Source organism: Podarcis muralis, chromosome 14, assembly GCF_964188315.1.
Source record: "Podarcis muralis chromosome 14, rPodMur119.hap1.1, whole genome shotgun sequence".
Taxonomy (NCBI): Eukaryota; Metazoa; Chordata; class Lepidosauria; order Squamata; family Lacertidae; genus Podarcis; species Podarcis muralis.
Window position 1 is genome coordinate 39,035,663 of NC_135668.1, and position 21,019 is coordinate 39,056,681.

Here is a 21,019-nt window from a genome sequence, read left to right on the forward strand (position 1 = left end):
TATTTAAAATGCACCTCTGGGTTATTTGTGGGACATAGGATTTCATTCATTTTTTTCCCAAAATATAGTCCGGCCCCCCACACAAGGTCTGAGGGACAATGGACTGGCCCCCTGCAGAAAAAGTTTGCTGACCTGATTCAGTTGCAGGGAGAAAAGATTGCTTCTTTTGTTATGCAGATTGTAGTGGCACAAGAGCCCTGCTGGGATGGATGGGGAGTGGAGTTGGCAACTCAAGGCATACATGGGCGTCTTTTTTTTTTTTAACATCCTGCTGATCAGGGAAATAAGCATTAAGAAAGGTATGGAATGGCTTCATGTGATGAACTTGGTAGCCAAGAACAAGAGGTCAAGCCAGGTATTTGCATATAAGTTAAGGATGGCAACTTTCCAACTGACCATGACTCTGAGGACCTAAACAAGTGATAACCTTTGCCCTTGTGTTATGAAAAGCTTTGCCTGTTCCTTTCTGCACAGCAGGCAGCCTATAAGGACTCTGCCCCATGTTCATTTTGTTCCTTTGGCAACCCTAAGTCGCTTCTGCAGTACCATAAGCTGCAGTGGGGAAGCTTGCCCTCTCTTTAAGACTCAGGCTTTTATCCTTCTAAGTTCTACTTTGACTAGACATGTTGGAATTAATAGGCCTAAATAAGCATGTCCATTCATTTTCCTCATAGTCTGACTTAACGCAACACACACCAATTTACAGCTACTTCTGATATTCCTATACAGTATTAGGCTTTAGGAAGAGAAAGGGCGCTCTCTGCTGTTTACTGAGGAAAAAGAAGCTTTTGAACAGGACAGAGTCTCCAACCTGGAACAATGGAAAATGGTATCGAAATGTAATGTTTGAATCTGCCAAAAGCTAGGCCAGATACCATTTGGAAGTCTCACCTGGAAATTTTGAGACAACAGGAGTCAGCGATTGGATTCAGTCATCATATAGAAATTATAGGCAAGGTGCACATGAGCCAAAGATTCTATATCCACCCCAACTCCCCAAGGACAGAGACATTCACTGTAAGGGGACCAAGCTGACGATATTTCCAAATTGTTGAAGCAAGCAATTGGGTGGTGCCCTGCTCCTTCAAGTCCTCCACTCTTAGCCCATTGCTTCCTTCCTCGGCCACTGCAGACAAACAACATAGAGTGTTATTGCACTCAGTTGATGCTTGTGGGCTTCCCATAGGCATCTGGGAACAGGCCACTGGGAAAGCAGGAGGCCGGATTAGATGGGCCTGCAGCCAGGCTGTTCTTATGACTTCATGATCTACTCACTCGGTTCCTGGTGGGTATTACAACAAAGATTCAATAAATAGACAATAATGTTGATTTCCCTGCTCCCACTCTGGTGCTCGCAATGGGATCAGAGTATAGCAAAGATTTTATATTGTGATTTTATGTTGTAACTGCCCTGAGACCTGTGGGCATAGGGTGGTATAATAATAATAATAATAATAATAATAATAATAATAATAATAATAATAATATTTTTTTAAAAAACCCAGCATCATGCAAAAACGTACAGTGGCTTAGCACTGCCAACTCTGTTGTTCACACCAATAGGCATTACTGCTTCCCAAATATTCAATGATGCAAGAGAGGAGGGGTATTTTTTTTTTAAAAAAAGAATCTAAAGTGAGAGAATCCAGAGATATATGAAGTCCTTCATGGTACAAGTGGTGTGCTCTATGGGTTTCCCTGAAATCAAGTCTCTCTGTTAAGGTCTATCCATTCAGAATAAGTTTACACTGATCCAGCCACTGGTTTGCTAGCAGCCAGGAGTGCCCCCAGTTCTCTGGCAAGCGGAACAACTGGTACCATGCAGATTGCTAGCCCAGAAGTCTAATTTCTACTGCAGTTTCCAAGCAGGTCAGAAGCTGCAATACAGCTTCTTACAGTTCCAATCAGCAGGAGAGACTCCTGCTGTTCCTTTCTACACCCCTGTATAAATGAGATAAGATTCTGTCTGTCTCCCATGCCAGAGGATAAAGGAGAAAGGTCTGGTGGCAAGCACAAATAATGACTGGCTGGTAAACCAGGCTAGTATCTGCCGACTCCTGATTAAGAAGTTAACCGACATATGCTCCATCGCTTATCCTGCATTGAGGTGAGAGAGAAATTCAGTGACATAAGAAAAGGATGGGAGGATGGCTTGGGAGCAGTACATGTGAAAAAGATCTAGGTGTCTTTGGCCATATCTGTCTGATACATTTAAAGTGTATATTGGTGAAAATGACCAAAAAAATTGCTTCATATCATAAGAAACTGCTTGCAAAAATGTGTGTTATTTGACAAAATTTGTCCGCAAGGGAAATGTGAAGACTGACACCCTCCCATTCTGAAAGTCTCGCCTTCATTGTCATCACCTGATGGGACCAGAAATACTTATCTTCCCTGCCAGCCTGGAACACAGGAGCGCTGACTTGGGCCTCAGATTAGGGGCACCCAATGGCACCCATGAGGTAACATGATGTCATGATGTTGTGCCAGGGCCCTCTATAGTTGGTGCCAGTGCTGGAACAGATTTCCTTCTCCCATCCTCTCAGTGCAGGAATATATTTCATAGCACCTGTGCTGGGGAAACCAAAGGACATTTCTGCACAATTAGAGTCCGAAGCATCAAAGAACTATAAAGATCCATTCATTGCTAGGGATGGACAAAACTGTTCATTTTTTTTTGTTTCTCATTTTTCCCAATATCCACATGTTCCAGACCAGTTTGCATATTTTTAAGCCCTCCTGAAAATTCATTTATTTTATTTTATTTTACTTTACTTTGGGTGGGATGGGATAGGTCATTTATCCAGTCAGTTTTCCAATTCCTGGCAGTTTCCCATTCAGACACTAATCAGCTTCAGCAGTGGACAACCATTAGGTACCTCTGCCCTATTCTCTATGAACCAAGATGGAGTCAGAAGCAGCTGCAATATCTTATAAGAACTGCTTTCCTCCCTGAAACCTTTTTCTCCGTTTCCCTCCAAATACCCTGCAGGTATTTAAGTAGGTTATAAATGTGGGGGGTTTGCCATGGCACTTTCCCAAACATACCCCATAAATTGCAGTCCCATGCCGATCATAAGCCAGGTAATAAGGCCACTTTTTTTTTCGTCCCGCCAAAAGCACAGAGGTGGCAGCAGGGAGGGGGTGAAGGCTTATTAGCGTTAAGGTGAATTTTATGTGCAATGGAAAATGTTTACTCAGTTGAAAGCAAGAAGGGTTTTGAACCCAGGAATGCATGTTAATGAAAACAAGAGCATGCAGGGGAGAAGTGAGTTTTGGCACAAAGTGGCAATTCACTTGCGTGCACAGGTGTAATCACACGGGAGGAGCCCAAAGCCTCCAGGTCAGAGCGCTCACAGAGCCCTCATTTGCTTCACACTTTTGCAAAACCTAATTGCAGGTGCTGCTTCATATTGCAGCAGAATGCCATGGGTAGGCATCATTCCTTCATTCTTTTCTGTAACCATAGGCCATCATTAAGTCAAATCTGGCAGTGATACAACAATGGAGACCAAAGGCAACGTACTCAGTGACAAAGAAGAAGAAGAAGAAGAAGAAGAAGAAGAAGAAGAAGAAGAAGAAGAAGAAGAAGAGGAGGAGGAGGAGGAGGAGTTTGGATTTGATATCCCGCCTTTCACTCCCTTTTAAGGAGTCTCAAAGCGGCTAACATTCTCCTTTCCCTTCCTCCCCCACAACAAACACTCTGTGAGGTGAGTGAGGCTGAGAGACTTCAGAGAAGTATGACTGGCCCAAGGTCACCCAGCAGCTGCATGTGGAGGAGCGGAGACACGAACCCGGTTCCCCAGATTACGAGACTACCGCTCTTAACCACTACACCACACTGGCTCTCTAGATCCTTTGAAGTGCTTGCATGGTCCTAAACAGCTTAGGACTTGGATATGAAGAAGGATATTGGCAAGCTGGAAGGTGTGCAAAGGAGGGCAACCAAGATGATAAAGGGCCTGGAAATCAAGCCTTATGAGGAGCACTCAGTCTGGTTCAGAGCAGCAGCTGTTGCGTACTCTATCACCTTGGTAATGGAGACGCCAAGGTGGGAGAACCCTGAACAAAAAAAGTGTGCAGGAACCTTTGAAGACTTTTGACATTGCCCAACCCCCTTAGCCAAAGACCAACCCAAAATCATCATACATACATCATAGGAGGCAGTCTACAGCAGAAATCCTGTCTGCCAGGATACCTGATAATGGTCACTGGTTGCATTACCTGGGCAGCCTGGCCATTATTTTGTGATGGTTAATATTTTAGTTCCTGAATCCAGGTTAGAGGCTCACCCTATTCATACACAAATACACGCTTAAGATGGGATTTGTAAGCGAAAAGACAATGGGAAGGCTTTCCCCATTTGCCTCCCTTACTGCAGAGGAATATTTGAGGTCATTGGGAGAGTCAAAATGGCTTCAGGATTGCTCTCCTGTACTGTTTCAGACACATGGTTTATATATTTAGATATATGTGCATTTATAAATATTTATTCTATATTTGAGACCTTAAAATTCTTATAACAATCCCCCGTTTGGAGCTATAATTTTATCTAAAATCGTTGCGCCACCAAACAACCTGATGTCCACCCTTCCCAGATGTTATAACTGGATGTATTTATGTAACCCCGAAGAGACTCGCACGTCAGGCCTCTTAAGGCTATTCGCAAGTGTAGCAGTGCACATAGCTGGGCATAGGATCCTGTATCATATAAAATAACACGTCTTGTTTTGTTCTATAGTTAAATTACTTGTGGCATTCTAACACTTTGGGAGAAGCCTTCTCTCCCATTTCCCATAAAAATGAGGGTCTATGCTTTACACAGACTATGCTTTACTTTCAGCAGAAAGTTCCATTTAAAATGAAATATGCAGTTGTTTTGCTTCCGCTTTTTTGTGTTCTCAGGTGTCAAAGTCAGCCTCCTGGCCCTGCTCCTCCAGTATACCACAGCAACATCCCCCAGTAGGATTCCCTGGTTGGGCTTTCATTGTCCATAAGCAATATCCCATGTAGCTAGGTGGCAACACTCCCTGGAAAGAAATGGTCCATCTTGCCCATCTTTGGGGTTTTACTATGGCTTTGGTCTTGCGCTCAAGGGGTGAGTTGCTCTTCTTAGAGGTTCACCTATCCTGTCTGAAGGGAAAGATTTCCTGTGAAAATCTCTGTAAGGGTCTGCTTCCTTTGGGCTTTGCAAGGGAATAGGAAAGCAGATCTCTGTAAACTTCCAATGAAGCAGCTTGGCTTGGCATACACGAGAAATGTCTGTGCATGCAAGGAAAATGTGTATATTGGCAAATGCATAGCCAAGGACTAGAAATTAGCAAAGATTAGCATTAAAAATGGCTTTTCCAAGGCTTGAAAACTCCTCCGTGGATAAAAAGGAATTTCCTGTTCACAGGCCAAGGGATTTGGGAAAACCTGGAATTTTATTTTTTTAAAGGGAAAAATCAGCTACTCCTAGCTGTACCCATTTCATACCTATCTGAAAAATATCATTCCCCAATGGCTGAAATGTTCTGATAGCTCAAGCTCTGATTACATATTGCTTTGGTGGTGTCTTTGGCATGTAGTACTAACATGCTGACTGGGGAGTTCTGAAACATTATTATTTACGATTTAAAGTTGTGTTTATTTATTTTAAGCCTTTTAAAAGAGGAGTGTTGCCTGATTAAGAAATCTTACACTGAAGCCTAATGCATATTTATCTGGGAGCAAAGCCCATTGAACTTAAGGGGGCTTTGTTATGCATAGACATTTATAGGAGTACACTATGCCTTTATTAATTGTATGAGTTTAGTCAAATTAAAACAGGACTGTAGCAAAATGAATACTAACTTTGGAGAGTGGGGCACAAGGTGTGCAAAATTCACCCAGGCTTCTCCCAACTCCTTCATGTTGCCAACTGCTGTATTTAAAGCCTCAGCATGTCCCAGAATAATGCTGCAGCACAACATAGCTCCCCTGCCCCGAAGGTGTTATGTACTGAGTTGAATAGGATCCAAAATGCAGCAGTCTGATTGGTCCTAGAACAATAGGATCCAAAATGCAGCAGTCTGATTGGTCCTTGAACAATAGGATTCAGAATGCAGCAGTCTGATTGGTCCGCAGGAGCCACCCAATCCAGCTCCAGGTGGAAGTGAATCCGCAACCTGATTGGCCTACAGGAGAATCCCAGAATTAGCCAATCACGTGCGGCCCATTGTGTAAATAATGTATATAAAGCAGATATTTTGGGGAAACATTCATTCCTCCTCACCACTATGAGCTGAATAAAGAGCATGAAATCCACTCTCGACTCCGAGTATATTTCACAAGGGATATTCTGGGATGTGGGGAAATGGCATTCCCCACTGTTGGCTGCTTTAAAATGCTAGTGGGTATGTCGCCCAGCCCCTGAGTCCCTTGCAAAGCTAAGCTGTGCTGTGACATAGCTTTGTTCTAAAGCAGCCTTTGCCAACCTGTTGCCCTTCAGATGTTTTGGACTCCCGTCAGCCTCAAACCAACACAGCCATGGTAGATACTAGGACAGCAAAGCAGCTGGCAGCTTCTGCTAGCAAACAAGATCCCTTTGTAAATGGGGGGGAATTACAAAGCCAGTGTGTTCACTGGACCATGCATCCTGATGCAAGGCTTCTTATAGAGACACGGAAAACCCAGCGCTGGAATGACTGCTTACACACCACCCAAAAAAGAATAAAGAGAGGACAAATGGGACACAGATTTGCATAATATTTGCATATGCTAATTTGTATGTATGAATGAAAATTTACAAGGCATTAGTATATCTTAAATAGAAATACATCTCAATAGAATAGGGACTATTTGTGACAAGGTAACCCATATGTCTCGAACATGGGTGGCGCTGTGGTCTAAACCACTGAGCCTCTTGGGCTTGCCGATCAAAAGGTAGATGGTTCAAATCCCCGCTACAGGGTGAGCTCCTGTTGCTCAGTCCCAGTTCCTGCCAACCTAGAAGTCTGAAAACATGCCAGTGCAAGTAGATAAATAGGTACCACTCCAGCGGGAAGGTAAACTGTGTTTCCATGCGCTGCTCTGGTGTCGGTGTTCCGTTGCACCAGAAGCAGCTTAGTCATGCTGGCCATATGACCCAGAGCAGACAAACACTGTCTCCCTCGGCCTGTAAAGCAAAATGAGCACCGCAACCCCAGAGTTGTTCGCGACTGGACTTAACTGTCAGGGGTTCCTTTACCTTTACCTTTACCTTAACCCATATGAAGGCTCAGTTTGCTCTCCAGATGCTGTGATGTGCATCTTCAAGGCCCTTCCTGCTTTCCCTTCTTTGGGTTCTTTATCTTCAAACCAGATTTGGCCAAGACATCCCTTTATATAGAGGGCCCTGGCAAACAGGAATTGTCCTCTCTAGGGCAGGTCACCTAGCAATAGGGATGGGGGAGAAATTTGATTCCACTCATCGTTAAAGGCAAGCCTAACTAATTCACACTTTTGGAAACAACCAAAACACAGCCACCCTGCAAAATTTACACTTCTCCAACCAAATCATGTGTACAAAATTTATATATTAAAGTGTGCATATAAAGGCATATATTTGCACAAATAATACAAAATGGATTATATTGGGGAAATTGCTTTGCAAAAATGTGTATACTAGACAAAATTGCATTTAAAAACTTGTATAGAATATGTATAGGAGGAGAAATTCACTAAAAATTGCTGGTGAATTTTCTTGGGAACTTAAAAAATATATACTTCAAAAGAATGGGGAAATGTGGAGAACTGAGTTAAAGACTGGAAAAATGAGAAACTGAAATTGACAAATTTCCCCACCCCTCCTTAGTCAACCTTGTCCTGCCTTGAACAACAGATTGTGAAAGAAATTGCTGATCAGGACACAACCGCATGGCGGTTTGCAGGTGTGAACGTAACCTAAACCTTTGCGTGTCTGAAGAGGAAGGATTGTGGTCTGTGGGCCAGAGAAATACAACCCACTGGAACACAGTTCAGTGCAGGCATTTACACCCACACAGAAACAGTTGGCAGGATAACAAATATTTGAGAAGTCCAGTCGAAATATCTCAATTCATGGAAGTGTGTTGCGCCACATTCTCTGCGCGAGGCAGAGACCTTCAGCCACCTGCCAACTGAGAAAAGTGGAACATTAAGCCCCTATGGTCAGGTGGGCAGAACTCAAATTCTGCCATGACCTCAATCCATTAAGAGCGCAGGTTTGCTTTCCAAATCTCAAGGGACTTCTTACTCAGAGCAAACTGTGGAATATGTGCATGGGGGGAAAAGAGCCTTGATTTAGGAGAGGTCGCTGTTCGTACACCTGATAAAAATCAAAACACAGGATTGACTTTCCTCTCGGCTCGCTTCGCTTTTTTGGCACACTTCGCCTTCAGCTGGCAGAGCGGGCGAAAATCCATTCTCCTTTGGGTCATTAAACAAGCCATTTCCCCTCGAAAGGGAAGGGGGGGCACTCTGTACGTCTGCGACCCTGCTGGCCCTACCAAGGCCTGCTCTCCCTCTCTCCTCCCCCCCCCCACCTTGCCCATCTCCAAGGCTTTCTGGGACATCAGGCACATGGATTGGAGGTCTGCATTAGTATGAAAGCAGCGCACACATCTGGAAGTCCCTTCGGTTAATTGGGCAATTATTCATACCACACTTTCTGGAAGGAGCCTTGTTAAAGGCTGGCCAAGAGCAACAATGGAGTGTGGGCTATGCCCCACCCCTCTCAGCAATTGTATAGCTAGAGCTGAAGTGGGGAGTCGAGGAGAGGAGACGAGAGGCAAGGATGCAGTGGCAAGGATGGAGGAGGAATGTATTACTGTATTCAATCCACAGGACATACCAGCATTTGGAAATCCTTTTTCATTCCAGCCTGTAACGAAAAATCTAGATGATGGTGATGGTGATGATGAGCTGTAGCTCAGTGGTCTGCTTTATGCACAAAGGTTTTCGGTTTCAGTCCCCAGCATCTCCAGGCCATGCTGCGAAAATCTGAAACGCTATAGAGCTGTTGTTGGTCTGCATAGCGAATCCTGAGCTTGATGGGCCAGTGGTCTAACTTGGTATAAGTCAGTTTCCTATAGTGATTGTGCCTGTAATGTCTTAGTGTGGAAGCTGAGGGCCAGGGGCCAGATGTGACTGCCTAGGCCAACTTGTCCAGCCCTGCTCAGCTCTCCTTGGGTCACACCCCTCACTGCCCCAAATGTTTTTGCTTGGCTGGGATGATGAAGATAATAATCTTCCGCTTGATATTGTGAAGTGTACAGTGGTACCTCGGTTTAAGAACTTAATTCTTTCTGGAGGTCCGTTCTTAACCTGAAACTGTTCTTAACCTGAGGTACCACTTTAGCTCATGGGGCCTCCCACCATTGCCGCGCCACCGCCACACGATTTCTGTTCTCATCCTGAAGCAAAGTTCTTAACCCAAGGTACTATTTCTGGGTTAGTGGAATCTGTAACCTGAAGTGTCTGTAACCTGAAGCATCTGTAACCCAAGGTACCACTGTATTGTGAAGTGTGTCTTTGAGGGTGAAGCAGTGACTATGGTGGCTGTAGAGCCCAATACGGGAGAGACATGTTTTGTTGTAGCTCGGGCAGGTGAAGGCATCTGGTTTTGCTGCTGCAGATGCACCATGGCGTTTCTTCCCTCTGTGTTCCTTCCATCGATCATTCCTCCCCAGGTCACTGCTATGAATATAAGACCTGACTGTCTGTCTCCAGCACTGCGGTTGTCTGGAAGGAGTTTCCACACAGCAGGGTTGACGTTGCCACATGTCACATTTGCATGAACACAGAGTAGGCCTGCCAATGGGCCTGGTGTCTGAAGCCAGCTCCCCATAGAGCATGTCCTTAAGGATCCTGCTATCTTCTATTCTGTGGGCATGACCAAGCCAGCGTAGACGTTACTGAGACAGGAGTGCGAACATGCTTTGCTTAAAACTCTGTCCTTCCCCTGTTCAGCGTGAACCAATCTCGGGTCTTTTCTGATGCATCACTGATGTTACCACTGCTGAAGTTTTCAGGCTTTCCATAGCAAGAAACAATAGCAATGAACAGCTAGCCTGTTTCCACATACCCATGTCAACTTCCCAGAGAAGGCAATGTGCTTACAGGAAAATGTCAAAAAGGAGAAGGTGTGCTAGGATCCAAACCAGGTCCCTGCCCCTTTAAGATCTTATTTAAGAACTTCCATTCCTTAAAGAGGAGACAGACTCTAGGAGGGGTAAATCGGCCCTGGGTGCTTAAAAACCTTCAAAGTCCACTTCGTTGCAGCAGCTTGTTAACTTGGATCTGTAATTAACTTTGATCATGTGTACTACATCCCCATCATTTTAATAACCACTTCATTGTGGCAGGTGGTTCAGTTTTGTTTTCTCCTTATAGGCTAATGCTATTTTAAACACTATTAAGATATGTATGCCATCGTTCTCCAAGCACTAGTAGGTAGTTCCTTCTTATCTCCACAAGGGGTCTCACATTCTCAGTGTTTGACCTCGAATCACTGAGACTACAATCTTCACCTGGAAATAAGTCCTGCTACCTGCACTACAAACTGCGGGAGGCAGTGGAAGACAGGAGTGCCTGGCGTGCTCTGGTCCATGGGGTCACGAAGAGTCGGACACGACTAAACGACTAAACAACAACAACCTGCACTACACATTTAAAGCAGTATCATATGACTTTAAACAGCCATGGTCTCTACTAAAGAATCCTGGGAACTGTAGTTTGTTCAGAGTGCTGAGAGTTGTTAAGAAAACCCCACCCAGAGCTACGGTTCAGGAGTCCCCTGCAAGCAGGACTGAATGTAAAACCACTCTGAAAATTCTAGTTCTGTGGGGGGAATGAGTGCCTCCTTACAACTCTCATCACCCTGAACAAGCTACAGCTCCCAGGATTCTTTGGCGGAAGCCATGGCTATTTAAAGTGGTATGGTGCTGCTTTAAATGGATTGTGTAGATAGGCTCCCAGTCCATTCTTAGGATTGCAATGTGAATGTTGTTATGTACAGTCATACCTCGGGTTACAGGCGCTTTAGGTTGCGTTTTTTCGGGTTATGGACCCGCCAAAACTCGGAAGTACCAGAACAGGTTACTTCCAGGTTTCAGGGGTCGTGCATGTGCAGAAGCGCTAAATTGCGCTTTGCGCGTGCACAGAAGCGCCGAATCGCAACCCACACGTACACAGACACACTGCTGCGGGTTGCGAACGTGCATCCCGCACAGATCACGTTCACAACCCGAGCGTCCACTGTATACCACATTTTTGCAAGCTTTCTACTAGCTTAGTGTTTAAAATACTGTACAACTATCCATAGTCATTGGAAAGTACTCCGGAATGCAGCAAAAATGAAACATCCTCAGCACAGAATCAGCGGTGTAGCGTGGGTTGCCAGTGCCCAGGGCAGGCAAACTGCCAACACTGTTGGAGCACGCGCCCCCCACTAGAGTCTAGTGGGGCTGTGCTGTGCTGTGCTGTGATGCCTGCCAGCCCATGCGGGCAAATCCCCCCGACTGCCCACAGTTTAAGATGGGCAATGGGATAAACTACAGAGGGATGGGAGGGGAAAACCAGGGAATAGATTGATTTGTGTAATGGTCACAATTTGGGATTAAGGGTTGACATGCAGCCATTTCCACCTGGTTGTGTCTGAGGGGGAAGACATTCAGCAATGGTCCAACTGCCATTTTGGCTCCTCTGCAGCCATTCCAGCTGGTTATGATACAGTCATATTTAAATTTAAGAATGAGGAATATGTGTGATTACTGTCACTAGAGCCTAAAATATTATTTTTGAGCCAAAACATAATTTTACATGATATAGAAGTAGTGGCAAATTTCACTGCTGGTAAAATGGGTATATGTGGGATATAGCACGCCATCTGTTTCAGATTGGATTGACAAAATGATGTTTACCTTTGCATATTATTGAATGCCATGTAATGAGCAACCAATTACATGTTTAGAAATATGGACTTCACTGTTACTTGTGGTGTTTTGGAATCATAAATTTCAAGATATATGTTTTCACATATTTTTTTTGCAGTTATATATAGTCGTTTTCCACATATCAACATGTATAATCAAGTGGGGTTTTTTTATAAAAAAAGATACATCGCCTTTTAGGTATAGGCCCTATAAGGAGATATAAGAACTAAAGAAGATGCAACTAAGATACATCTGAGGAGATAAAAATAACAGAGTAAACACAGCTAACACTGAAGGAATATTTTCAAACGGCCTTCACCGCGCCCTCTGAGCAACAGCTGTGAGCTATGGAGCTCCTTAAAAAATTATAAGCCACGCCCCCCCTCCTGGCCGTCGCCGTGCACGAGGAAAGGGAAAAGGCGGGGGAAAGGAAAATACAGACAGAATAACGCCGCAGCCTGCGAGCGCGCGATGCAGGAGCGGAGCGTGCACGCACGCACGCCACGGGAGCACGCGCCAAGGTTTCTCCTCCCGCGCCGAAAAGTCTCGTGCGCGGCCGTAAGCTCCGAGACGACCTTACTACGCATGCGCCTCGAGCCGCTATTTATAATCTGCTCCGTTCGCGGCCGCCGCAAGGGCTCCCGTAGGAGGTGTGTACATGGATGAACTGTGAGGTTGGTGAGTAGAGAAAACGCGGGGGGGGGGGGGCGGGCGAGCGAGAGGAAGGAGAGGGAGATAGAATGGTATAAAAGTGCGCCTGCGCGGGCTGGGTCTTACGAGCTGGTACCTGAAGTGGGGCCAGAGGTAAGAGGGCCGGGCGCGGAGGGAGGGCGCGAGGGCGCACTCAGCCTGCGGGGGGCGCCTCCGACCTACACCTCTTGCCGGGAGAGGGGGCTGGGAGCAAAGGCAAGCTGGAGACGGCCGTTTTAGCGTTGGGTGGGGTGGGCGAGGTATTTTTGTGGAGAGCAGCTACTGTGGGAGAAATACAGGAATACCCTGGAAGGGCAGGCTGAGCGGGGTCTCTCCTCACTTGCAGGGTTTCCTTTCAAGCCGGAGTCCTCTTCTGTTTTTCATCCTTTTCCCCCGTCCCAGTTTCCAGAAATGGATTTGTGGAGTGTGTGGAATAGTTTACACAAAAGGGGGCAGTGCCCTTGAGCATGAGCAGAGTGCCGCCGCCAAGGAGCCCGCTGTGCGTCTACATTCGGGGTCTGTGTGTGTGGCGTGCAGTGAATACGGTGTCAAGGTAGAAATCGGGAGTTCCTGGTCTGATTGACCCCACTCAGCCCCATAGCATACTAGGTGACATTGGGGTCAGTGACACATTCTCAGCCTTAACCTGCTGCACGGGGTGGTGGTTAGGATAAAAGGGGTGTGGGGAGAGAACAGTGGGTGTTGCTTTGAACTCCGTGGAGGAATAAGGTGGGTTATTAAGGGCAAGTGATCTTTTTTTAAATATAGAAAAACTCCCCAAATGATGTGAATCCCAGCAGCTTTTCTTCTAGACATTGGGTCGCTTGTAATTGTGTGGAAGAAAGACCCTTAAAGCAGAAGTATTCATCCCTTTCACACTCCAGACCCACCATCTTAGCCCCAACTTGCAGCACTGGATAAGACTAGTATTGTTATCCTTGAGTTGGAAGTGACTCTGGGGATCATCTAGTCGAACCCCTTGCAATGCGGGAATCTCAAGTACATGGCCATCCAAGCTCTGCTTAAAAACCTCCAAGGAAGGCGAGTCCATTACTTCTCATAGGAGTTTGTTTCACTGTTGAACAGCTCTTACTGTTATAAAGCTCTTCCTGATGTAGTAATGCCCTGTTTTCTGTTGTTTTCATCCATACTGCCCTCCTTTCTCCTTAACCTCCACATTTCTGCTGCACCCCTTTGCCTTCTCTTTTAAAAATGAAATGAAATCCAAAGACACAAGAAAAGTGGTTCAACTGGGGCACCTGCTTGAGGTTGGGCTACAACCCCGTGTTGCATTCTAGCCCATTACATGAAGGCCAGGGTATGAAGAAATCTGATAATGATGAGATAATTTTTAAAAAACCATTGAAACAGAGTTATGTACAAGTATTGGGTGATGTTCAACCAAGTTTTATTCAGAGTAGTGCCGCTGAAATTAATAAACATTACTAAGTTAAGGCCTTGAATTTCAGTGGGTTTGTTCAGAGTAAAGCTCAGCTGAATGCCACCCATAGGCGATTGAGGGCTGAATTAGAGGCCCAGCTTGCATTCCTACAGATGGAAATACAAAGTCTTGATTCCTAAAGATTGACATGGGACATTTAAAACACTGAATTTCCAGGCAAATGCAGTATGAGGGGAAGGGTGTCCTCCTGGAAATAAGCCCCACTGATACGGTGGGACTCCCCAAATACATAACTATATAGAGGATTTGTTTACACAACTCCACCCACATAATTGGCATCCTTGCTATATCCTCTACCTTCTCTTTTGACTAGCCGTGTGTTTTCCAGAGTGAGCACTGAAATTTCTACCCACCCTCTGGCCGTAAAATATGGTTGGTGACATTAGGGGTGTAATGGTGCTTATCTGATATGGGGGGGGGGGGTTTGCTAGTTTGGGAAATATGTAACTGGAATCAGATGCTGAGGCTCTAAAGCAGGCAGCCCCAAACTCGGCCCTCCAGATGTTTTAGGACTACAGTTCCCATCATCCCTGGCCACTGGTCCTGTTAGGTAGGGATGAAGGGAGTTGTAGTCCCAAAACATCTGGAGGGGCAAGCCTGACCTAAAGTGAAGCAGTTGCTACCTCTAGAATGGATGTTGATACTGCAAGCAGCCTGAATTGGTCGTAGTTACAGAGTGGTTGTTGTATAAACACAATAAACTAGGTTTAAAGGCATGTTTAAGTGCCTGTTTATGTTTTTCTTAATCATGTGATGCATGAATCTTATGCACTAAACTGTTCAACTTGAAATTGCCAATATCCTGTAGGTTAAATAAACAAAAAACTTGCCCTTTTAATACTCTTTGCACTGTGGAATATATTTAAAAAAGCCTGTATCTCTCAGGCCTAAGATTTTGAAATTACTTAAGATATTTGCTGTATCGCTTCAGAATGCATGTTCCCCTGAAAATGCTTTCCGAAACATTCATGAATTCGTAATTAGACTGATTCCAACCATGAGTTATCAATTAGGCCATTTTTTCTCATGACTCCTGAATCTGCCTATATCTGTAGGGTGGGGGAAAGGATTTTTTTCCAGCCCTGAATTTAATTGGTAATTGAGCAATCTTAGCCGCATTCGCACTTCCCTTTCTTTGAGCAGTTACTGCAGTAGTAGTAACTTCTATTTCCACATGCATGCTATAGTTTTATCTGGTTTTCTTTTCCCACACTGGGAACCTGTGGGGGTTTTTTAATGCAAATAGAGATGTATTGATGGTTTTTTTAAGATCTTACATCATATTTCATAAGATCACAAGTTTTGAATCCTGAAACACTTGGCAGCCTTATTGTTGACGCTGCTGGGCTCTTGGAACTGATGCTGATAACTAAAGTGAGGGGGGAACCCACCTTCTAAACAACCCCAGAAAAAAACTGACTATGACTGTGATTGTGATAACCTGCACCACACAGTCATTTACATATCTAAGCAAACTGTATTTCATTTCACTGAGAACATGCTTGAATTAGCTTCTGCCCATTTTGTAAAGGGTAGCCTTACATGGCAGCCTTACATAATATACAGTGGTGCCCCGCAAGACGAATGCCTCGCAAGACGGAAAACCCGCTAGACGAAAGGGTTTTCCGTTTTGGAGGTGCTTCGCAAAACGAATTTCCTATGGGCGAAAATGTCTTGCGAGTTCCTGCAGGGTTTTTTTCCTCCCCCCCCCCCTTTTTCCCAAGCCGCTAAGCCGCTTAACAGCTGATCCGCTAAGCCGCTAATAGCGCTAATCCGCTAAGCCGCTAATGGGCTTGCTTCGCAAGACGAAAAAACCGCAAGACGAAGAGACTCGCGGAACGGATTCTTTTCGTCTTGCGAGGCACCACTGTATGTATAGTAAGCTCCAAATCATCACTTTTTTAAAAGGGTGTTTTTTGTTTTTTTGGTATGGTAAAAATCAGTGTGTTTGTGCACAACCTAAATAAACCGGACATTGTTTTTACTGCACATGCAGGACCTAATCACAGTATCTCTTTTTAAGAGTCACAGAGGCAAGAAGGAGGTTGCAGTGTTTACTAACCCCAGGTGATACCTGAACTTGTGGATGTGGGCTGGCCCAGTATGGTGGGTGACTGTTGACTTATCAGCAACTGACCACTTTTAACATTTACCGGTATATTTTTATAAGCTGGAGGTACAGCTAAGAAAACAGAATCATTTTAAAACATATTAGGCTGGAAGGGAGGTACACAGCTGGCAACTCAAAGTGAGAGAAACAGGGAGGAGAGGAAATTGGTTTGGGACTCTTACGGGGAAATAGAGGATAAAATTAGAAGGGAATCTGGGAGGCAAAAAGGAACCTGTAAAAAATCATTTTCAGGACATGAGGGGCAAGGAGTGGTAATAGCTTTGGTTATGACAGAAGACAATAAATATGTCCTTGTTACTAAGCAGAATTTCCTCATCCGTTTTCAAATTGCTTTGATCGTATAATTTCATCAGATTGAGGAAAATATGCTTGATGCTAACTGCCCAGCATGTTTTCTTTTTTAAGGCTTGCACAAAACTGCATATTTTTGTAGGCATTGCTGTGAGCAGGCCTGCTATATATTATTCTGTAGTGTTATTTTGGGGACATTTCTGCATGCATTGTCTCTTACTGCTTAACAACATTTGTGCAGAAGCCCACAAAAATAATAGTAATAGCATACTACCCACATCCAACTCCCAGTAGTCTTCCCCTTCATACAGCCCCTCTTATTTCTTTTCTTTTGGGGATTTTAAGAACAAATTCAGACAGATTGCACCTTTACATTTAGACTAATGTTTCTATGTTATCAGAGGCACTTACTTCTTGCATCCTTTTCCACATCTCTATATTTTCCTTTTTCCTGTTGTTGAATTCTTGGCTCTTGTCCTAGTCTTTCCACCTGCTTGTTCTTAATGGTACAGAAAAACAGTCTGTACCAAGCAGGTTTTTTGTGGGTGGTCGGTTGCAGTCTGTGAGAAACTCAGTTTACAAGGAGCAAATGAGGTTTTTCTTCAAATTAACTGTTTATGAAAGAAGCAGATTGATCTTTCATGGAACTCTACAACCTACTCCAGACACTGGTGAACCCAATGCCAGGTGTAAGGAAGCCAAGTATTTTTTCCACCTCAACTGTATATCTGATTGAAGTGACTTATTTGTCTAAGTGCCCATCATTGTAAGCAGTGCTGTATGCATAGAGATAGACTTGCCTACTGCAGAGACTGGGGCGCACAGAGATTCTGCAATATTTTTGACACAGAAAAATGTTGACTCCCCACATTCAGTCCCATTTGAAGGTGGCTGGACTTTCCCTCTGCAGCATTTCATTTGTGCCCCCATCCCCACTTCATGAGTGAATGACAACTACTGTCTTGTATGGGAGAAAAGGTTGTACAAGGCCAGCACTGGAATGAAGAGTAAATCTGCCCCCTGCTCCTGGTGACCCCCAGTTACCTGGAGTGGCATTTTCATCTGTGTTCCTCCATCACACCTAGTTAACTTTTTATTTCTGAACTGAGTAGAAGCCACCCTGCATCCACACAAATAGATCTTCACCTAAGTAACTCTGGTTTACTCCTTTTTTAAAAAAGCAACAACAGGATGTATTTCATTCACATTGTTTACAGGCTTGGCGCTTTCTATGCAGAATTAAGTCAGACAGGTTGTAGAGTTGCATCCATCTTGATGGTCCTCAATTGTGGCTTCTTAAATTTCTTTCACAAAGTCAAGGGTTTCTGTTGACTTCTGTAGGTTGGTGTTGGTTCATGAAATGCGGTGAGCTGAAATTAAAAGTCTTTGCCCACTTCAGATATAACCAAAATAATGGTTTCTTACAAGTACAAGCCTTGGGCTCATACACTCTTCTCCCTTCTGTGTTTGCTGTACAAACTAGATTTCATTGCAGTGATTCATTCAGTTAATCTGTGGGTGCTTTCACAGAGCTTGAGAACCAACCCAAGAAAACAAAAATATTTTCACAAACTGGGAATAAGCAGTGGTAGTTTGCCTGCATTCAGTGAGTTCATGAATAGATTGAGATTTGAACAGGACTTCTGGTTTGTGCTCTTAGTCACTATACTATACAAGTGCTCGTTAGCGTGTGATTATTGCCTACGCATACTCTGCTTGGATTACTGTGAATATGCAGAGCACAAGCAAGGTCATAGTTGTAAGCTTCCACATTTCCAGTGCTTGGCCTTATCTTATGGCACTGAGGGGCTGTTAAGATACAAGGAGTCGTAGGTTTTATCTCCTGAAGTCTATTCGGGGAATTTTGTCAATTTATAAATGAACTCATGGAACAAAATGGAATACAACTGGAGAGATCAATATTCATGCTGCACATTCTAACAAAGCCCTTAACTTACTAGGGAAATTGCTTTCAGACCTCTTGTACATAAAGCTAACTACTTCTGTGACCTAATCTGAAGAAGGGAATCTAATGAATAACCATTCACCTGGTCTTTTGCTCAAGTTCTCTTTCACTGATTTTTGGACAGTGAGGGTGCAAAATTATCCAAGTGAGTTCTTCAAAAAAATTATACAAGGTGGCAGCATGCATGTTTTAAATGAGATCTAAGCATAAATTTTACAGGTGAATATGCCTAGATGTTTATCCTTTCAAAATACAGAAGAGAACATTTTTCAGTAGCTAACAAAACACCTCTACTCTTCTCTCACTGCCTCCATTTCTTCCCCTTCTATTTGCCAGGAGGTGATGGGACCAGTGGCCATGATCTTAGTTTTTTTGATGTTGAGCTTCAGACCATATTTTGCACTCTCCTTTCACCCTCATTAATAGGTTCTTTAATTCCTCCTCACTTTCTGCCATCAAAGTTGTGTCATCTGCATATCAGAGGTTGTTGATATTTCTTCCGGCAGTCTTAATTTCAGCTTGGGATTCATCCAGTCCAGCCTTTTGCATGATGAATTCTGCATACAGTATAAGTTAAATAAGCAGGGAGACAATATACAGCCTTGTCGTACTCCTTTCCCAATTTTGAACCAATCAGTTGTTCCATATCCAGTTCTAACTGTAGCTTCTTGTCCCACATAGAGATTTCTCAGGAGACACATGAGGTGATAGTTTACAACTGTTAAAAGCTCTTTTCCTGTAGTATCTGATATACGCAACTATGAAATATATATATGCTAGATGGACTGGTTGCTGACATATCAAAGATGGTCTTGTGTGATATATTTAATCAGGTAATTAAATAGGCACAAGATAATAGCAAGTACTGAGCACTGTTCCAAGGCTATTGTGACTATTATGCCATTTTTGTTGCATTTGGATATGTAAGCTTAACACAGGGCTCATCAGGAAGCCAAAGAAACTGCTGGTGTTTGAATCCTTCTGTTTCTTAACAGCACTTCTGCTTATGATTGGACGGTATTTATATCACATCTGTGCTGCTCAAGCAACGCCGAGTGGTTTTTGGAAATGCCATTCCATCTTTCCCTTAGTCACAAAACCTTCTCTTTCCTCAATACCAATTATTTGTCTGGGTCTCTGGAGAACTATTTAGCTCCTGGTGGTTTTGCACAGCCAGCTGTAATTAAATGCATGTAGTAATCTCTAATATTCATTACAAAGAGTTGAAGAATCTTAATGCGGGTTTTTAACACCACTCTATTTGCTGCTCTTGAGTTAGCTGTGTGGTTACAAGACTTGATTCATGAACTCTTCATAGAAGGCAGAGTGAGGAGTTAGATGTGGAATGCCACATCTGCCAGTCACACAATTTTGCTTTTTATTTTACTACATTTAGTAGTAACGTGGTTTTCAGTTAGGATTTCAGGTTGCTCCTAGGGTCTGATTTCCAGGGCAGCTGAGTTCTCTCAGAATGGAGGAAGACACTTGAGTTCTGATAGTCCACCATGGGCATGTGTGCTCCCTACCCTACCTCTAATTCTCATACCCACAACAGAAAAATGCTATTTCACCTGTCTTCAGAAATAATCCCTAATTGGAGGAGGTAGCACAAGTAGCTACTGTGCTTGGATGATTGTCCCTCACTATGTTGTGATCTATGCTCTTGATTGTATTTGATCTAGAAATGCTGGTATTTGGGCTTTTTCAAAAATGAAGTTGAAGTAATTGTTGGAGTCATTTATATGGTATTGTTATCAAAGAAAGTGCTTCAGTTGCCTTTCTCCTTGCAATAACACTCTGGCCTGATTCACACAACACACTTGTTGGCTTAGCAAGACCATGTGAACATGTTGGCTCCCAGAGAGGACCTCACACAACCTTTGCTCTCCCTTGGTCTTTCTTGCTGCCACACCAAGCTAAGCCAAGGTCATCCAAATAGTGTTAGAAACTGAGATATGAAAGCTAGGAGCTAAATGGCACCTTAAACCGAGGTTATGGGCACAACAATGGAATGTCTAGGCACACTTTTTTATAACAAGAATACAAAACTGAAAATGAATGAACTGCAGCTAAAATATTATGCTCATTTTTCACATGGTCTAGTCCCTCCCCTGCCAACCCCCGTAATAGTCTTAAGAGGGTCTCTTCTCCAGTCTTCAGAGAGTAGCTGGAAGTGGGGAGGCAGAAAAAGGTCCTCCTTTCCTTCCACTCTGCAGTTTTAATCTGAAATCTTAGGTGCAGTACTGCACCCAGAGCTCAGAAACTGCTTGCGCTAATGAAATTCCCTGTTGCAAAATGCGCCTAGAACAATGGGAGTTTTGAACACTGCATCCAAACCAGGACTCGTGGGTAAGCATTCGCCGCACTAACCATGAGTTTCAGCCAAGGTTTGTTCATTGCAACAACTCATTATTAGTGAGCAGAAAATGTAACCACAAGTCCCAATCTGGATGACACCTTGGCTTGTCTTAGTATGATACAGCAGCAAAAAGGACCACAGAGGAAAAAAGCGACTATGAGGCCCTCTCCAGCAGCCTACATGGTCACATCGTCTTGTTGTGTGA

At 43.9% G+C, this 21,019-nt stretch overlaps 1 protein-coding gene across 5 annotated transcripts in view; it reads left to right on the forward strand.

Moving 5' to 3' along the window:
- The first annotated feature begins 12,450 nt into the window (after positions 1 to 12,450).
- TBC1D24 (TBC1 domain family member 24) overlaps positions 12,451 to 21,019 on the forward strand; it is a 28,990-nt gene continuing 20,421 nt past the window's right edge. Inside the window, exon 1 of one of the 5 annotated variants that reach the window (XM_028705979.2) lies at positions 12,451 to 12,565. The gene's annotated coding sequence lies outside the window, so the exon portion shown is untranslated. Of the gene's footprint in view, positions 12,594 to 12,643; positions 12,720 to 21,019 lie in introns of those variants that run through there. The other 4 variants (XM_028705976.2, XM_028705978.2, XM_028705980.2 and 1 more) reach the window with 4 other exon arrangements.